The 18003-nt window shown below is 44.4% G+C and overlaps 1 pseudogene; it reads right to left on the bottom strand.

Moving 5' to 3' along the window:
• Positions 1-542: 542 nt before the first annotated feature.
• On the bottom strand, positions 543-16572 carry LOC115141812 (prolyl 4-hydroxylase subunit alpha-3-like; annotated as a pseudogene).
• Between the last annotated feature and the right edge of the window lie 1431 nt (positions 16573-18003).

Below are 18003 nucleotides of genomic sequence, written 5' to 3'. Positions count from 1 at the left end.
CATTTGTGGGCAGAACTGAAAAAGTGTGTGCTAACAAGGAGGCCTACAAACCTGACTCAGTTACACCAGCTCTGTCTGGAGGAATGGGCCAAAATTCACCCAACTTATGTGGGAAGCTTGTGGAAGGCGACCTGAAACGTTTGACCCAAGTTAAACAATTTAAAGGCAATGCTATCAAATATTAATTGACTGTATGTAAACCTCTGACCCAGTGGGAAGTTATGAAAGAAATAAAAGCTGAAATAAACCATTCTCTCTGCTATTATTCTGACATTTCACATTCTTCAAGTAAAGTGGTGATCCTAACTGACCTAAGACAGGGAATTTTTAAATGTCAGGAAATGTTAAAAAAAAAACGGAGTTTAAATGTTTTTCACCAAGGTGTATGTAAACTTCCGACTTCAACTGTATGTTTCTTGTGCTCACATATTAGACAGGTCAACTATAAATAGTCTGCGGAATGTACGCAGAGTAAATATTATTTTGTGTATGTTTTGTTTTAACTGCTTAGTAATGAGGCAGACATACATATTTTTGTTGAAGCTATTTATTTTGAAATCATATAAAGTTTGAGAATTCCATAGAATAGAAATGTTCTTGGTTGGAGAAACTCCAAAGGCATAACCTCCATCCTCCATGCATTTTATCAAACATGGGCCTCCTGTCAATCCACTCCAGGGGGAACAATCAAGGTCTACTGTTAAGGAATGCAGCTGGGAGCATGTAGCATTCCTGTAGTATACGACCTCTGTGTTTGTATCTGTGTGTGGTGTGTGTCTAAAGGATAGGGGTGATACGGGGTTGAGCACTGGAGGGAATACTTCCTTACATCCCAGCAGGCAGAGATATTATCCTTGTTGAACCCCTCTCCCTTCAACACTCCCTGTCACTCAAAAGGCAGCAACCAGCCCAAAGAATCATACTGACAGTGAAGCCCCTGGGAGCCTACAGTACATTTCACTCCTCACTCCCTCATAGACTAGGTGTGAAAGCCTGTATGCACTCTTTTCAGAGGTGTTTTGACCTACATACAAACACATATTTTGGCCTGCTGGTATGCAGCTAGATACCTAGGATTTGTAGTGAGGTCAGAGACTCTGTGCTAAAGCAGATGCATTCATCCAATTATCTGGTTTACAGACCATGACTAATTAATTATGCCTCTGAATGGGAGCTAGAAGAATAAACAGGTTTGACTCATATGCACCCCATTAGTTACAAGGAGATGAGCAATAGAGAGCACACCAAATGTCATCAAGCCCCTCAGTGGGAGAGATGACTACCTCATCTCCTGAACTGACAGCATGAATGGGAAAAAGTCACAATAACCTTTTTCCTCTGAATCACAGCGCCGCTCTTAACTACATTCTTAAGGTGTGAGATGGTTAGAGAAATATCATTCGAAATAAATTGTGATGGTAAAGATCAGTCCATGTGAAGCGTATCCTGACAGATTCAGTGCATCATTTTTCAAAAGGCTGCATTATACTTTTAAAAAAATGTTTTTCAAACAAACTGACACCGGAGCCAAACAGCCTAGCAGCGTTAACTAAAACCAGCCCAGTGTGTGAGTGTAGAGGCCTCTCTCAGAGAGAGCTCTGCTCCAGCAGGGACTGACTGGGGAGTGGGAGCAAGAGGCCACTCTGCTTTTGGGGCTGATTGCCAAATGCCCTCCTCCACCCCCACCACCTCCTCCTTCCCAAAACCAAGTCAGCCCCCTGCCATTCCAGCCCCCTCCAACAGTGTCTGTGTTCCTCATTCCCTTGTGCCTGAAGCTCCAATCACAGATGCAGGCTGCTCTTTGGCTGCCTTCCTCTCCCCCAGCCTCAAGCGCTCTCGCATGCCCTCTCTTGCTCCCTCTCTCGTTCCCTCCTTCTCTGCCTGCGTGGTGCGCACGGCTCCATTGTGGAGGCTGGTTCTTGTACTCCAAGCGGTCCCAGCAGCTGCTTTCTCTCTTCTCACTCCTCAGGATTAGGGCTGCAGCGTCTCTGGAACTCCTGGCCGTACTCATGGATCCATTTGTTAGCCACTGGAGCAGGGCATGGACAACAGAGAGTATGTGTTAGTAGTTTATGTCACAGAGTAGTCAAACAAACATAAAATATCATATACAGGTGTGTAAAAAAGAGTTGTTAAATATTCACCAAAAAGTGTAGACACACATTTTTATATAGATCCCTTGTATGGAGCCATCCATTTTTTAACTATATATATATATTTTTCCCCCCACCTTTATTTAACCAGGTAGGCCAGTTGAGAACAAGTTCTCATTTACAACTAGATAAAGATAAAGCAAAGCAGTGCGACAAAAACAACACAGAGTTACACATAAACAAACGTACGGCCAATAACACAATAGAAAAACATCTGTATACAGTGTGAGCAAATGAAGTAAGGAGGTAAGGCAATAAATAAGCCAATAGAATTTAGCAATTTACACTAGAGTGATATATGTGCAGATGAGGATGTAGAAATACTGGTGTGCAAAAGAGCAGAAAAACAAAAACAAATATGGGGAGGAGGTAGGTAGTTGGTTGGATGGGCTATTTACTGATGGGCTATGTACAGCTGCAGCGATCTGTAAAGTGCTCTGACAGCTGACGCTTAGAGTTAGTGAGGGAGATACAAGTCTCCAACTTCAGTGATTTTTGCAATTCGTTCCAGTCATTGGCAGCAGAGAACTGGAAGGAAAGGCAGCCAAAGTAGGTGTTGGCTTTGGGAATGACCAATGAAATATACCTGCTGGAGCATGTGCTACGGGTGGGTGTTCCTATGGTGACCAGTGAGCTGAGATAAGGCAGAACTTAATCTAGCAAAGACTTGTAGATGACCTGGAGCCAGTGGGTTTGGCGACAAATATGTAGTGAGGACCAGCCAACGTGAGCATACAGGTCGCAGTGGTGGGTAGTATATGGGGCTTTGGTGACGAAACGGATGGCACTGTGATAGACTGCATCCAATTTGTTGAGTAGAGTGTTGGAGGCTATTTTGTCAATTATATCGTCGAAGTCAAGGATTGGTAGGATAGTCAGTTTTATGAGGGTATGTTTGGCAGCATGAGTGAAGGAGGCTTTGTTGCAAAATAGGAAGCCGATTTTAGATTTAACTTTGGATTGGAGATGCTTAATGTGAGTCTGGAAGTAGAGTTTACAGTCTAGCCAGACACCTAGGTATTTATAGTTGTCCACATATTCTAAGTCAGAACCGTCCAGAGTGGTGATGCTAGCCATGCGGGTAGGTGCGGGCAGCGAACAGGTGAAGAGCATACATTTAGTTTTACTAGCATTTAAGAGCAGTTGGAGGCTACGGAAAGAGTGTTATATGTCGTTGAAGCTCGTCTGGAGAGTTGTTAACACAGTGTCCAAAGAAGGGCCAGATGTATACAGAATGGTGTCGTCTACGTAGAGGTGGATCAAAGAATCACCTGCAGGAAGAGCGACATCATTGATATATACAGAGAAAAGAGTCGGCCCGAGAATTGAACCCTGTGGCACCCCCATAGAGGTCCGGACAACAGGCCCTCCGATTTGACACACTGAACTCTATTTGAGAAGTAGTTAGTGAACCAGGCGAGGCCGTCAATAATGAGAAATGGGGCCTTATTTCCTCGTTATAATCTTAGTTCAAATACATGAACACATAGTAAAATAAAAAATAAAAAGTATATACTTTCTCCTTTAAGTGTCTCTCAGAAGCAGCCACTCACATTAATTACTGATACCCCTCTGTGTTTCCTTTAGCCTTGTCACTGACTGTGGGATCCAAGATGGAGTTAAATGATGTGGAATGGAGGCCCACATGTTTAGCATCCCAGAGCAGTGCTCAGTGCCTGACCTCTTCTCTATATTGTTCCCAACTATATCTGTATAATGCAGTGCAGATGTGGTCCCAGGCTCCAGCTGTGACTTCAGTATGACAGGCAGGGACTACTGGAATAGACGTAGGGTCCTTAGCGTTCCACATCTGACACTGCTCACTGTACCTGTGTGTTTTTCTATAGGAACTATGTGGCGTTCCCGGTTGTCTCATTAAAGCCTCTTACCCCATTTGTCCCCAACAAGCACAGGGCAGCCAGCATGCAGAGTGTCCCCATCTCCTTGGCCGTTCCTATGGAGGTTCCACCAGAATAGGGCAGCATTCTGGAACACAAGAGACATTGGAAATGTGTCACTAAAAACATTGGAACAAAACATTTCAAATTGTGCCTGGATTTTGTGGGCCACTATCGTGCCTGGAATGTGTATGGTCTCCTCCTCTACTTGACAATCCTAAGCCATTGTACCTCAATGTAAATCAAATGTTGTATATATATGTATGTTAAAATCCCACGTGCATAGCTGTGCTCCAAGTACAACATATTTGACATTGATATGAGGGAAAGGGTGCCCAGTGAGAGAGATTTTTTCTTACACTTGAGGAAAGGAAGTGAAACCTCAATAAAATCCAGGTTGATAGGTTAAACCTGGTGAGGTCCTGTGTCTTTTCAACAGCAGCTCATTTATTAAACCAAACACTACACTGTGGATGCATCCCAAATGGCATCAGATTCCCAATATTATGTACAGGGCCCTGGTCAAAAGTAGTACACTATAAAGAAAATTGGGTGCCATTTGGGACACTCCCTATGGCTCCTCTTTACTCATCAGGCCTTCTGTCATAAGAACAGTCCTACTCAAAACATCTTAAGAAATGATGTGACCTTTCTGAGGAAAGAATCTCTTATTATTCTTGATGGCATTTTAACACCTGCACGGAGTGAATGTTTAGGAGGGTATGTGTTCTGGCTTGAAGCAATTTTGATGGATAAACAAGAAGGTAAAGCCAATGTCCAAAATAGAATCCTATTACCTATAGAGTGCACTACTTTTGACAAACACTGGTAACAAGTAGTGCACTCTGTAGGGAATAGGGTGCCATTTGGGACATACCACACGTTTAGCCAGCAGCTGATGTGAGCAGTGCATTTACCTCCACAACAGGAACGCTAAAGTTAGCGTGGATGAAGGCTGTAGACCCACCTGCGTCCACAGAGCTGAGCTGTGGAGGATGACAACATTCTCACTGAGTTGTGTCTAGTCTAGCCACTGTGCACACGTCAAAAAAGCCATCCATGCCGGAATAAGGAGTGTGGAGTTTGTCCAAATCTCACAAGCAGACATTCTTTTTCATACCACCTTAACTTGAAGTTTGACGTCTCATTGCAATTTCAATAAGAAAATACTGAATTCTAATTCTGATTGAAGCGATATAGCGTACAGTATCTCCAAAGATGCCTTTACTGTATATCCACAAATGAGACAAGCATGCACATAACAGGATAACAAGATAAAACACTTACGTATATCATGAAGGTTGCCACTCGATTCCCAGTGTTGAGCCTAAAAAGGGGGCTTGATGCTGACTGGTTACATGTAGGAAATAGTACACATAAATATATCATGTCCTTACCATGGCTACGTCTCAAATGGCACCCTATTCCCCTATACAGAGCACTACTTTCAACCAGAGAACTATGAGCCCTGGTCAAAAGTAGTGTACTAGGGCAGTGGTTCCCAAACAGTGGGGCGCATCCAGCAGGGGGCGGGGAGCGCGGGTCCCCCTCCCCAAAATAAGTTGTAATACTAGAATGCAAAAGGTGCAATTTCAAAATTGGGTAGTTTTCCTCTTGTCATGTCAGTTATTGCAGACCTTACATTTACATTTAAGTCATTTAGCAGACGCTCTTATCCAGAGCGACTTACCTTAGAGAGCTATTTATATCCTGTCAGAAATGTTCAGATCAATTAGTCTATGTCAGCTAACGTTTTGTAGCTAGATTTTTTAGTCCATAGATTTTGGATTAATGTTCGAGTCACTCAAATATCAAACGAATACACATTAGACATGGCAAAATCTACAGAATTGCCAGAAAATGTCCTTTAAAACAGCAACATTTTCTCTCCAGCCATGACAAGATGTGTATAATTACAGGAAATAAGCTTTAAACCTGCAAAATGTTCTCCCCGCCAGCAAGAGGGGTGTGAGCAGTTTGTGCAATGAACAGGGCTTGTGCCCATAGAAATAGACGTGGCATGCACAGGGGGGGCGCGGGGCGTTCTCAAATGCAGGGGGGGTGACAGGTAGCCTAGTGGTTAGAGCGTTGGGTCAGTAACCAAAAGGTTGCTAGATCGAATCCCCAAGCTGGCAAGGTACAAGTCTGTCGTTCTGCCACTGAACAAGGCAGTTAACCCACCGTTCCTAGGCCGTCATTGTAAATAAGAATTTGGTTCTTAACTGACTTGCCTAGTTAAATAAAATAAAATGCTGGAAGAGTGTAAAAGTTTAGGAACCCTTGTACTAGGAAATAGGGTGATGTTTGGGACACAGACCATCACTCAACACTAACACACAAAATGAGGGTTCACTATTGCATGAAGTGTTTAAGTGTTTATTACTTTAGTAATAAGTGTCTAGTAAACACTCACAGTTGCATGGTCAAAATGAGGTTCATAGTGTCCTCCAATCCCATAGTTCACCACTTGGAGGTACTCTGCATACGGAGGCTGCACATTGAGACTTGTGAGCAAGGTGATTCTCTGGTCCAGCCTCCCAATGATAGGGTGGGCTGTGTCCTTTAGCCATGCACTGAAAAACAAAACACACACTCTCATAATACAGATCATGTCACTGTCTTGGTTTGAGCTCGACCTGATGTTATGTACACTCTGTCTTCTGACAGGTGGCGTCATTCCTACTTGATGTGCAGTCCTCAACCGATCAATGCAGATTGACTCGTCGCTCTACCTGATGTAAAACAATAATGTACACTTCACCTTCCACTGATACTGTAGGTTCCAGAGGTGTTCTGCTACGTTCCATTCAACAGTTAAAGTTTATCCCACAGTTAACTATTATACATTACATGTTATAACTAATAAGCCTGAAAATCATTAGCCCAGGCATGTTATAGTGTTATACGGTATATTCACTGGTTGCTGTGAGGGTGCATTGTTCTGCTGGTGCTTTTATTACTGCTTGCAGTGTTATGAAAAGGAACTGTAAACTATACATTTAATAGTGACATGTTTCTGATAGTACCTCTTGCTGATGCGATACTCTGCAGTAGCCTGTTCCTCTCCAGATGCCACCACAGATCTCCTTAACTTATGGCACGAAAAGAGAGAAGACTTTCAATACTCAATCATTTTATACAGCAGTAACTTTTTAGGATCAAATTGCAGGACTCTGTCTGACAAGAGAAACATGAATGATGTGAGGATAGAGAAGATAACATCTGAAAGAGCACAGTAAATAACATACAAAAATGAATGTCAAAACTCAACAACCGCAGTAATTTTCCAACGAAGCTGTGTCTGACGTAAATATTTGACTGTCATTTCTATCTACACCCTCTCTACATACTTTGAACTAGACAGCTAATAGTAAACCCTTGGAGCCAAGCATGAACACCTGAATACCAATGCTCGGGCAATGATGTATGTGTCTATGTGCTCAGGGCAAGGAGTACTGCATGTGCTCCAGGCTACAAATGACTAATACTCCAGGGCGAGTCCCAAATGGCACCCTATTCCCTATATAGTGTGCTACTTTTGTTGTGCACTATATAGGGACTATGGTGCCATTTGAGACACAGGCCAGGCCTGGTTTTAATCAACCCACCAGAGCGCCATGAAATGTTGACATAATGAGTGGAGGGATTTTAATTTGAAGAAGGGGTGGAAAACCTGTTGAACAATGCCAAAACATCCCAAAATCTAGGAGATAATTTGGGTTACAGCATCTCGCCAGAAAAACAAAGTCAGCCAATGAACGCCGGTGGGAGGAGTTGTTGGAGGACGCTTTCATTGTGATGGCTGAATTTGAATAAATGGAGCGAAGTCAAACTTGGTTTCCATATGTTTGTGTTTGATACCGTTCCATTAATTCCATTCCAGTCATTAAAATGAGCCCATCAGTACAACGCAGACATTCTTCTTCCAAACCAGCTTGGACATATTTTAGCGGGCTAAATCTATGATGTTTAAATGCCCATTTACTCTGTTCCATCTGACTGCGCAATCCACTGTCTCATCAGCCCAGGCAGGGAAGTTATAAACTTTATTTGCACTACAAAAATAATCTAGACATTATCTCACATTTCTTTTAGACTAATATTTAGTTTTCAACAGCGGAGATTTGTATAAACCTCACTGTCATTGTTTCAATATTCAAATTTGATCTCCAACTGTCCCACAGTAATGTAATGAACGTGTAGGGGTCGGGAGTCGAGACGAGAGAGAGAGAGGAGAGAAGAGTTATTCTGTATGGCAATTGAACACTTAGAATGAACAACTGGGTCGCGTCCATAGATACAGAACAAAAAGAACTCACGAAACCCTAGATTTGTGTCAGGACTATATCTTGCGGAAAGATGAAATAGTACGAATAAATTCATCAAAATTATGTTTTTTAATGAAAATATGTCAATCCTTATTTGAATATGCTGGTAACCCGTTGTATAAAAGTGATTATGCATTCAAAGCCAGTGTTTGTTGGATATAATGGCACGGTTTGCCGGCCCTCGGCTTGTTCTCGGGCTTAACACCCGTGCCAATATATCCAACAAACATCGGCTTCTCAGGCATTATCACTTATTTGTTAATATTTCTTAATATTGTAAATATTGCAACCAGGTCACAGAACAGAAACTGAGCCTTTCTAAAGCCCTTGATAGATGAAGTATTTCAGATCACAAACATGCAAGAATAGAAATGACAATACTATCAAACCTATCAATCCTATCATACCTGCCATTGTAATCTAAGCTGTAACTATTACTCGGGTGACTCTGTAGCACCTCAGTGGCAGTCTAAGCAGCCAGACCACAGGGGGAAAAAAGCAGAGTGGAAATTTCCTAAAACAACCGTTATCCCAGCAGAGCCAAAACTAACAGTGTTCTGTGTGTAGAGTCACTCTCCTGCTCAATCTTTACTGGAGTCATAAAATAGGCCGTTGACATGTAACGCATTTAATAATCCTTCAGATGCGCAAAAACTAATCATGACACAGGAGGGTCTCTTCTATCAGTTATGTTATTTAAAAGACACTCGTCATTTTGAAGTTTGAACCGTTTAGATCTGCAGAAGCTGGACATTATGAACAAACAAGAAGAGACATGGGAGAAACTGGACTCAGAGTTTGACCATCACCTGGTTGACATGAAACCATATGTCCTAAAACTCCCCCACAAGACAGAGCGCCAGCTGTGTGCCCTGTGGATCAAGAAGCTGTGTGACCCAGGTGTATCTGGCTCGGGCCTGATGGGACGCAAGAACCGCAACATGTACGCCCGCCTGCTCCTGCACATGCTCAGAAGAGGGGTCCTGGAGGGCCCTTTCAGCCACAAGCCAGAGTCAGGCAGTCTCAAGACTCTACCAACATATATGTCCATCTACTTTGACGAGCCTCTATGTGGCCGGGGCCTGGAGCAGAGCACTGCAGGCCTGCCTGACTGGGTAACGGGAGAGCTGGGCCAGGGTGACGACTCCTGGGACAGCCTGCTCAGAGAGAGGGCCAGGTCCTCTCCCACAGCCTACTCTAACACACACAGACCATACAAACGCTCCACACCGCGTGGCCGCGGCCACCCTAATCTGGTGGTCCCAGCGTGCACGACCCACGTGGAGTTCCAGGTCTCCGGTAGCCTCTGGAACTGCCGATCTGCGGCCAACAAGGCAGAGTTCATCTCAGCCTATGCCTCCCTCCAGTCCCTCGACTTCTTGGCACTGACGGAAACATGGATCACCACAGACAACACTGCTACTCCTACTGCTCTCTCTTCGTCTGCCCACGTGTTCTCGCACACCCCGAGAGCTTCTGGTCAGCGGGGTGGTGGCACCGGGATCCTCATCTCTCCCAAGTGGTCATTCTCTCTTTCTCCCCTTACCCATCTGTCTATCGCCTCCTTTGAATTCCATGCTGTCACAGTTACCAGCCCTTTCAAGCTTAACATCCTTATCATTTATCGCCCTCCAGGTTCCCTCGGAGAGTTCATCAATGAGCTTGATGCCTTGATAAGCTCCTTTCCTGAGGACGGCCACCTCTCACAGTTCTGGGCGACTTTAACCTCCCCACGTCTACCTTTGACTCATTCCTCTCTGCCTCCTTCTTTCCACTCCTCTCCTCTTTTGACCTCACCCTCTCACCTTCCCCCTACTCACAAGGCAGGAAATACGCTCGACCTCATCTTTACTAGATGCTGTTCTTCCACTAACCTCATTGCAACTCCCCTCCAAGTCTCCGACCACTACCTTGTATCCTTCTCCCTCTCGCTCTCATCCAACACTTCCCACACTGCCCCTACTCGGATGGTATCGCGCCGTCCCAACCTTCGCTCTCTCTCCCCCGCTACTCTCTCCTCTTCCATCCTATCATCTCTTCCCTCTGCTCAAACCTTCTCCAACCTATCTCCTGATTCTGCCTCCTCAACCCTCCTCTCCTCCCTTTCTGTATCCTTTGACTCTCTATGTCCCCTATCCTCCAGGCCGGCTCGGTCCTCCCCTCCCGCTCCGTGGCTCAACGACTCATTGCGAGCTCACAGAACAGGGCTCCGGGCAGCCGAGCGGAAATGGAGGAAAACTCGCCTCCCTGCGGACCTGACATCCTTTCACTCCCTCCTCTCTACATTTTCCTCTTCTCTCTCTGCTGCTAAAGCCACTTTCTACCACTCTAAATTCCAAGCATCTGCCTCTAACCCTAGGAAGCTCTTTGCAACCTTCTCCTCCCTCCTGAATCCTCCTCCCCCTCCCCCCCTCCTCCCTCTCTGCAGATGACTTCGTCAACCATTTTGAAAAGAAGGTCGACGACATCCGATCCTCGTTTGCTAAGTCAAACGACACCGCTGGTTCTGCTCACACTGCCCTACCCTGTGCTCTGACCTCTTTCTCCCCCTCTCTCCAGATGAAATCTCGCGTCTTGTGACGGCCGGCCGCCCAACAACCTGCCCGCTTGACCCTATCCCCTCCTCTCTTCTCCAGACCATTTCCGGAGACCTTCTCCCTTACCTCACCTCGCTCATCAACTCATCCCTGACCTCTGGCTACGTCCCTTCCATCTTCAAGAGAGCGAGAGTTGCACCCCTTCTGAAAAAACCTACACTCGATCCCTCCGATGTCAACAACTACAGACCAGTATCCCTTCTTTCTTTTCTCTCCAAAACTCTTGAACGTGCCGTCCTTGGCCAGCTCTCCCGCTATCTCTCTCAGAATGACCTTCTTGATCCAAATCAGTCAGGTTTCAAGACTAGTCATTCAACTGAGACTGCTCTTCTCTGTATCACGGAGGCGCTCCGCACTGCTAAAGCTAACTCTCTCTCCTCTGCTCTCATCCTTCTAGACCTATCGGCTGCCTTCGATACTGTGAACCATCAGATCCTCCTCTCCACCCTCTCCGAGTTGGGCATCTCCGGCGCGGCCCACGCTTGGATTGCGTCCTACCTGACAGGTCGCTCCTACCAGGTGGCGTGGCGAGAATCCGTCTCCACACCACGTGCTCTCACCACTGGTGTCCCCCAGGGCTCTGTTCTAGGCCCTCTCCTATTCTCGCTATACACCAAGTCACTTGGCTCTGTCATAACCTCACATGGTCTCTCCTATCATTGCTATGCAGACGACACACAATTAATCTTCTCCTTTCCCCCTTCTGATGACCAGGTGGCGAATCGCATCTCTGCATGTCTGGCAGACATATCAGTGTGGATGACGGATCACCACCTCAAGCTGAACCTCGGTAAGACGGAGCTGCTCTTCCTCCCGGGGAAGGACTGCCCGTTCCATGATCTCGCCATCACGGTTGACAACTCCATTGTGTCCTCCTCCCAGAGCGCTAAGAACCTTGGCGTGATCCTGGACAACACCCTGTCGTTCTCAACTAACATCAAGGCGGTGGCCCGTTCCTGTAGGTTCATGCTCTACAACATCCGCAGAGTACGACCCTGCCTCACACAGGAAGCGGCGCAGGTCCTAATCCAGGCACTCGTCATCTCCCGTCTGGATTACTGCAACTCGCTCTTGGCTGGGCTCCCTGCCTGTGCCATTAAACCCCTACAACTCATCCAGAACGCCGCAGCCCGTCTGGTGTTCAACCTTCCCAAGTTCTCTCACGTCACCCCGCTCCTCCGCTCTCTCCACTGGCTTCCAGTTGAAGCTCGCATCCGCTACAAGACCATGGTGCTTGCCTACGGAGCTGTGAGGGGAACGGCACCTCAGTACCTCCAGGCTCTGATCAGGCCCTACACCCAAACAAGGGCACTGCGTTCATCCACCTCTGGCCTGCTCGCCTCCCTACCACTGAGGAAGTACAGTTCCCGCTCAGCCCAGTCAAAACTGTTCGCTGCTCTGGCCCCCCAATGGTGGAACAAACTCCCTCACGACGCCAGGACAGCGGAGTCAATCACCACCTTCCGGAGACACCTGAAACCCCACCTCTTTAAGGAATACCTAGGATAGGATAAAGTAATCCCTCTCACCCCTCCCCCCCTTAAAAGATTTAGATGCACTACTGTTCCACTGGATGTCATAAGGTGAATGCACCAATTTGTAAGTCGCTCTGGATAAGAGCGTCTGCTAAATGACTTAAATGTAATGTAAATGTTTTGAATGGACTTGGAAAGTGAATGTGGTAATGTCATGACAATGGAATCTGGGGCCATATGCATCAAGCATCAGAGTTGGATGGCTGATTTAGGATCCATTTAGCCTTTAAGATCATAATGAATAAGACTGGACGGGGAGGACTGGATCCTAGATCAGCACTTCTTAGCCGAGATGCTTGATACATACTGCCCTGATAGGCCTTTTCTGAGTAAAAGGGGTGACACCATGGCAGTAGATAGACACTCACCCCTGTCTGGGCGAGGTCCTTGATGCGCTCTGCCTCTGAGCCAGTGATGAAGCTGTGGTAGAGGACCACATATGGCTGCAGGCTCAGCACCTCACGTCTGATTGGCTGCAGTAGTAGCCCAGGACTGTCATTGTTGAAATAGTCACAGAACAGCCGGGCGTTTTCATAACGCATTGGCTGTGAGGAGAGAAGGGCATCTGAAGTCATTACCGGATCCGAAACATGGAAAAAAAGCAGCAGTATTTTCTTTTCATCCTCAGAACTTTAAAAACTATTTTCTTTCTCTGTGAGCTCCAGAATGTAGCCAAGTCTTAGTTTTCCACATATGGTGTCTCATATGTTGTCGTACATTTAAAAGGACAGCATGATTTCAGTTCTGTTTGGAGCATTTCTAAAAGCAAATGTATCACTCAATTGCTTCCGCATATAGCCGGCTGGGTGGAGGAGATTACAATATCATAGATGAGTATACCGGAGTGCCCTGTGTCCGACACAGTCTCTCGTAGGTGTTCCTTGTCCGTAGATAGGTGGTGTTAGGCCTCTTCAACCCAGTGTCAGCGCTCAGTAATGGTGGATTGTCAACAAGTAGTCGCTCATACTTCTCTACATTCTTCAAAACTCTCCTGTTCATGGGATCTTCAGGAAGGGAATCATGTTAATACCATCAATATGATACCATGAGTTTGGAGAAACAAATCACAGCGTCCAGTTGGTAAAATAGAAACAAGCGAGCAGTACAGATGTTTTCCTGGTCAATGTATGTTGTTTTATTAAAAGGAGGCCTGAATTGTAAGGTCCAGGTCCATGTCTGCATCATGCACAGTAAGTATACAGTACTTCAGGGTTCAGCTACCGTATGGGGAAATAGGCTGATATACAAAGCAGATGGTGACCATGATATATGTAGTCAGAATGTTATTTTCATTGGACAGGATAAAGAAAAAGGAAGTGGGCCGGAGTAAACCCCATGCTCGCAACGGAACATACTATGTGAGATCCAGAGGCAGCCGTTTAGACCGCTGGACCACCCCAGGCCACACTAAAGTGAGATGTTTTAACTAGACAGGCTTACCATGGTTCAACAACTCCTGAGAGAGACTCAGTGCATAGGAGATGTTTCCTGTCTGAAGCAAAACAAAAAAGTTACATTTGGTCAACAAAATGCTGAAAGAATCACATCTCTCTACAAATACTATTTTCAACCAGTAGGTCTATTTTTATAGAATCAGATTCAAAATCAGAATGACTTGTATTTCTATGTGCAAAATAGACACACCTTGAAGTGAGAGAAGGCCAAGTGATCCAGAGCATCTTCCAGAGTTCCCTCATTCTCTGGACTCCATCCCCCCCCGCCCCTCGGAACAGACGCACTGACTCCTCCAGCCACTGCACTGAGTGGTAATAGTCCTCCAGCTCATAGGCAACCTACCATACAACAACAGGATGTTAGCATTAGAAAACAACAGAAACATTTTATAATGACAAATTGAGACACATTCTTTTCCTGAACAGTCATACAAAATACTCAAAATATATGTTGGAAGGAAAGAGTGAACACCTTTTTAGCATTGTACATATCATTCTCTCACATCTAGAGCTGAAGAGAAGAGAGAGCGACATAAAGTAAATGTAGTACTATGATTGTTGATGGTGACTGAGGCTTTGTACGGGCCCTGGAAACATGAGAAATAAAGCTAACCCTTAGATAACCCTGCTGGTTTTAACAACTAGGTTTTAGCCACCACAAAAGTGCAGTTGAAGAACTATTACTGCATGCAACATGCCAAACGGAGCATCTGTTTACACATGGTCACAGTCAGATAATCCTGGTGTTAGCACAAGTGAAGGCAGAGGCCCTTACTCCACATTATTAGACTTCCCTAAACAGATATGATGTATTTTCCATACTGTCTCTCCCACACAGTGCACCGTGTGCACTGCCACTGTACATAAACAGTAGGATCCATTGAGGAGTGACTCATCATGAGGAAGACATTGTCCGTCTTGCAAATGTCTCCCTATTCCCTTTATCGTGCACTACTTTTGACCAGGACCCAAAAGACACTGTACATTACACACTCAACACAACACATACATTGCACATGACCCTTATCATACACACTTCTCATAAAGCCACATACTGTAAGTAATACATATTGTACATTCCCTTAGTCAGTGGCGTACTATTGACGTTCAGGTATGATGGACATGGGAATGAAAGAGTGCTTATGCCTGTTCAGCTTACGTGTGGGATTTGTGTAACCATTGGCTGGAGGGAGCTTTCATCATTGTTAGATCCATACGAGACAGTGTGCAAGAGGAGAAGGGTGGAGAATCAGGTGCAGCCAATGATTAAATGGGTGAGTTATTGGTGGCTTACCTTCCCAACCAGGAAGCAGTCATCCCCAGAAAGAGGAACAGATATTGTGGGACTGTAGATGTCAATGGGGTTGCCGTTAGTGATCCTCTGGAAGTGACCTCTCACAAGTCCCCCCACTTGAAGGGCATACACATCCTGCAGTCTCATCAACCCATTGGCCGCCCCCTGAAGGTCCTCCAGTTTTGGCAAGCTTCCCTCCTCCTCTACCTCCTCGTAACCGGACCTGAAGGCTGAAACACAACACGGGGGGGTGAGTGGGGGTGGGGTGACGACAGAACACAAAAAGCGGGGATGGACCTTTGTCAAACTTATGTCCCAGGTTATGTCAGTTGTAAGGACCAGATTTGTTTTTAAAAAGAGTCATAAAGGGAAACAACCTTGGGTGTTCTCTTGTGCTTCATCACTGTAGATCAGATTAATCCACTCGGACTGCAAGCGCTTGATAAGAGTAAACGCCACCAAGGGGTTTACCATAGCAGCTGATGGTCCATTGTACACCTCACTGTGCAATTCTGAAACCTTTGCATAAAACCTGCAGAAAGAGTCTATAAGTGCTAAAGGTTTAGAGAGAATATCACCCTAAGGTGATACCATGGTAGATGGACAGAGGGGAGACAACCATGCAATGATGTATGCATGAGGTTTTCCATTCCAGTGATTCATCAATGGCATATGTTCTGCAAGGAATACAAAGGCCTAAGTATGATGATAATAGTAGCCTATCATGAAATTATATGGAACAAAATACAATAAAGGACACACAGCCCAAACATATAGCTTACTAATTCTTAGACACAATTATGTAGCTTTATTTGTTCTCTTTCTTTCTAAAACAACACCCTCTAAACCTTAATAATTAAGCCTACAACATAAACGAGTGATAAACTATCAAGCACACGTGCATCAAGACAACGTTCCCTGTCTGTTACTCACCTTTTGATGTCTTCAAGTCTCTCCGATTCGTGTTCAATATACGTTTCTAAATGATCAATAAGTTGTCTTTCAACAATGATGGCTTGTTTGACGTTCAATAATGACGTATACATCTCACCAAAAGATAATGGAATCAAAATCATATTGATTATAACACAGACTGAGTAAATGGATTTGAAATAATATTGCATTTTGCGCGCGTATGATGCCCTCGATGACGTTTAAAAAGTTGCCTATGCTTGCGATAGATTTTTTGTCAACTCTAATCTCTATCAATGGGTCTTGCTTTAAATCTATTAAATGTAGCGCAGTTTCTTGTTTGAAACCACTGAAACCTGCCCTACGGGAAAGCTCAGCTCGGTCCTGCCGTTCTGTGTGAATCTCCGCAATGTTCTTTCTCAACAATGCGTGCTGCTCACACCTGAGAGATCAGCTTTCACCACTTCACATCATCTGTCATCAAGAAGAATGGTTCAACAATAACAATCTCATATATGAATTTGCATGATTAATGAACAATCGTATTACATTAGGTATTTTAGGATTTGGATTTGCTCAAAATGTATTGCAATAGTTTCCTTTTGGAATTGTCATGCGTAAATGTGCCCAGTCCCTGCATTCTACTCAACATATATTAGTTTAATTAAATGATTTTATAACAACTCTGACTATCAAATAATCTAACCCTTACTGCTTTAGATATCAGTGTTTTTATTTCGCAAAAGAAATTGAACGTCTTCCTATGGGCACATTCATCCAGTTCCCAGTGGTGTAAAGTACTTATGTAAAAGTACTATAAAGTACTATTTAAGTCGTTTTTTTTGTGTATCTGAACCAAACTATTTAGATTTTTGCCAACTTTTACTTCACTACATTCCTAAATAAAATAATGTACTTTTTACTCCATACATTTTCCCTGACCCCCATAAGTACTCGTTACATTTTGACAGGAAATGGTCCAATTCACGCACTTATCAAGAGAACATCCCTGGTCACCCCTACTGCCTCTGATCTGTCTGACTCACTAAAAACAAATGCGTTTTGTGTAAATCATGTCTGAGTGTTGTAGTGTGCCCCTGGCCATCTCTCAATAAAACATTTTTTAATTGTGCCTTCTGGTTTGCTTAATTTAAGGAATTTGAAATGATTTATACTTTTACTTTTGATACTTAAGAACATTTGAGCAATTCCATTTACTTTTGATGGTTACGTATATTTAAAACCATGTACTTTTAGACTTTTACTCAAGGAGTAGTTCACTGGGTAACTTTACTTTTTAATTTTTGAAAAATTATTTATTACAAAAAACACAAGGGAGGGGTAACATTAAAGTATTAGAACAGTATTAGAAGGACAAACAATACAGCATCAAGACACGATCAAACATGTATCAGTCTTTACGCAACAGAGCCATCCTTATGTGTGAGGGTGCGTGTGCATGATTGTGATATAAAATATGTCATAGCTTCCTTTTTCATGATCACAATCTTGTGACACCCGAATCCTCCAAGATCCCCCGCAGTTCCCCAAAAAGCTGTCCCTCAACCATTCGAGACCCCTCCTACAGTCCCCCCACGGAAGAAAACAAATACAATGAATTCCATTCCCCACCCCCAAGATCCCCCCCCACGGCACCAACAACCAAGAGAATGAACTAAAGAGAAAAAAGGTAAAGACAGAAGAAAACAGCAAATATAATACATTTAAAACAAAGGACATCAAGGACAACTGAAATCATAACAGCAATGCCAACTGTATATATTTGTGTGCATGTCTGGCACTATTACACGTATGTGTGTGTTCTTGTATGT

This window comes from Oncorhynchus nerka, linkage group LG14, assembly GCF_034236695.1.
Source record: "Oncorhynchus nerka isolate Pitt River linkage group LG14, Oner_Uvic_2.0, whole genome shotgun sequence".
In the NCBI taxonomy this organism is placed as follows: domain Eukaryota; kingdom Metazoa; phylum Chordata; class Actinopteri; order Salmoniformes; family Salmonidae; genus Oncorhynchus; species Oncorhynchus nerka.
Note: the sequence above shows the minus strand (reverse complement) of the source record. Positions and strands in the feature narration are given on the sequence as shown.